Source organism: Oratosquilla oratoria, chromosome 39 (assembly GCF_046742065.1).
Source record: "Oratosquilla oratoria isolate Oo_2021 chromosome 39, ASM4674206v1, whole genome shotgun sequence".
In the NCBI taxonomy this organism is placed as follows: Eukaryota; Metazoa; Arthropoda; class Malacostraca; order Stomatopoda; family Squillidae; genus Oratosquilla; species Oratosquilla oratoria.
Window position 1 is genome coordinate 44565247 of NC_134815.1, and position 3089 is coordinate 44568335.

The window sequence follows — 3089 nt, forward strand, 5'->3', positions numbered from 1 at the left end:
GATCATGTTCCCGAAACTTTAACTAAAGCTGCTGTATTGGCTGATGAGTTCACACTAAATCATAAACCTAAGTCAAAACAAATGGAATCCCAAAAGTCAAAGTCATATATTCCAGATTCAACAAAATACTCTGATCCTTGGTCCCCAAAGAAACGCTTTGAAAATCAGTCTAGCCCATCACATTTCAGTTACAGGTCTGATTTCAATCAATATCCTCCAAACCAACCTTGGCAAAGAATGGAAAGGTTTAAGACTAATCCCCCTGTAACTTGTTCATATTGTAAACAGGTTGGCCATCACATTTCTAATTGCAGAAAGAGACTGACACCCTCATTCTCCAATAAGACACCAACTCTTGTAAGTAATATAAAATCAGATGATTCAAAATCCTCTATTCAGGATACACTACCAAAGAAGCCGGTATTGTCAAGTAATGTAGAACCCCCCTCATCAGATCATGATCCTTGTTTCAAACCATTTGTATCTTCAGGAACTATATCTCATAGTAGTAGTTCACAACAATATCCTATTTCCATACTCCGAGACACAGGAGCAAAGCAAAGTCTGATTTTAAATTCTGTCTTGCAGAATCTGGGTGAGTCATATACAGGTTATGATATATTGATAGAAGGAGTTGGAGGAATTGTAAAATGTCCATTACATAATGTTTTCTTGCGGTCTGATTTAACAACCGGAATGGTTAAAGTAGCAGTAGTAGACTCTCTTCCCATAGTAGGAATATCCTTATTGTTGGCCAATGACATCGCTGGAAGCAAAGTCATTTCTCCCTTAATAACAAATAACCCTAAGACCTCAGTAGAACCTTCAGATAACTTACAGTTGTTTCCCGCTTGTGCTGTAACCAGATCTCAGTACAAGAAATCTGAAGAGGAGACTTATAATTTAGAATCCCTATTCTCCCAAACTGACCCATCTTCTTCTTCACCAGTTTCTCTATCTAGAGCAGAATTAATCAAAGAACAGAAGTCAGATCACTCTCTTAAAAATTTGTACGAGATTGTTTCATCTCCAGAAGAAGTTGAAAATATGTCACGAGGTTTCTATATAGAAAACGGAGTCCTAATGCGAAAATGGAGAGCATCCACCGCAACCGCTGACCAGCCATGGCAAGTAAGGAATCAAATAGTCCTCCCTCTTGGTTTCAGGAATAATGTTCTAAGATTGGCTCATGATACTCCCTTAGCAGGTCACTTAGGTGTAAGAAAGACCTTGTTCAACATAACTCAACATTTCCATTGGCCCACGGTTGTCAAAGATGTTGCCCAATATTGTAAAACATGTCATACATGTCAACTTGTAGGTAAGCCCAACCAGAAAATTGTAGAAGCTCCACTCCATCCCATTCCTGTAATGGAAGAGCCATTTAAAAAAGTTCTTATTGATTGTGTAGGACCTTTACCTCCTTCAAGTAAAGGAAATCAGTACATTCTCACAATCATGTGTATGAGCACTCATTTTCCAGAAGCAATTCCGTTGAAAAATATTAAAGCTCAAAACATAATCAGAGAAATGTTGAAATATTTCACTATGGTAGGATTTCCTAAGAACATTCAAAGTGATCAAGGAAGTAATTTTCTTTCCAACAAGTTTAGAGAAACTCTTGTAACACTAGGTATAAATCATGTAACTGGCTCCGCCTATCATCCTCAATCACAAGGTGCTCTAGAGCGCTTTCACCAAACGCTCAAGACAATGTTAAGAATCTTCTGTGCTGAGAACACTCGAAATTGGGAAGACGGACTCCCCTTTTTGTTGTTCGCCACCCGAACAACAATTCAAGAAAGCCTTGGATTCAGCCCGTCAGAATTAGTCTTCGGTCATGAAGTCCGTGGTCCCCTAAAGATACTTCATGAACAATGGATGAAAGAAGAACCACCTGTTCCTTCTTTGAAATACGTGTCCCAGGTCACCGAGAAGTTGTTAGAAGCTTGGAAGTTGGCAAGAGAGAACTTGGCGAATGCTCAACGAGTAATGAAAGGTCGGTATGATAAAAATTCTAAACTTAGAACTTTCTCTCCAGGAGATCAAGTGTTACTTTATCTTCCCATACCAGGAGATCCATTGCAGGCTAAATACAAAGGACCCTATGAAGTCTTGTCCAGAGCCAGTGATCTCAACTACATAATCAAAACTCCAGACAGAAGAAAGAGTTCCCGTCTCTGTCACATAAATACCTTAAAACCTTATCATTCCCGAGATCCAATTCCAGCTTGCAGCTCTACCACAATAGAATCCGAAGAGCCTCCTGATAACCTGCCTAATCCTCCTGAGATTCCCTTGGAAAACTCTCAGATACTACAAAATCTTCAGATAAAAGTAGGACACTTATCTGAGAAACAAGGTAGAGACATTCTTTCTCTCTTAAGAAGTTTTCCAAAATTATTTCTAGATTCCCCAAGATTCACTTCTTTGATAGAACATGAAATAATTCTAGACTCGCCAAGGGCTATCAAACAAGCCCCTTATAGAGTCAATCCAAAAAAGAAGGAGTTCATAAAAGCAGAAATAAACACTCTGCTTCAACAGGGAATAATTGAACCCTCCAGTAGTCCTTGGGCATCTCCTTGCATTCTTGTCCCTAAATCTGACAATTCTTATCGCCTGTGCATTGACTACAGGAAAATCAATGCCCATACTAAGGCCGATGCTTTTCCTATCCCTAGGATAGATGATATCATAGACAGTCTAGGAACTGCCAAGTATGTATCCAAGTTGGATATGTTAAGGGGATACTATCAAATCCCTGTACACCCTCGCTCAAGAGAAGTTACCGCTTTCATTACGGAAGAGGGATTGTTCCAATTCAGAGCAATGCCATTTGGGCTTAAAAATGCCCCTGCCACTTACCAAAGAATGATAAGTAATCTTGTTGCAGGATTGCCAGGAGTAAAAACTTATCTAGATGATGTGATAATATTTAGTCAGTCTTGGACAGAACACATTGAACACCTAAATAATTTCTTTTATAGAGCAGACCAAGCAAACCTTACCATCAATTTGTCCAAATGTGATTTCGGACATACACAGGTCCCCTATTTGGGATTTAAAGTTGGAAATTCCCAAGTGTT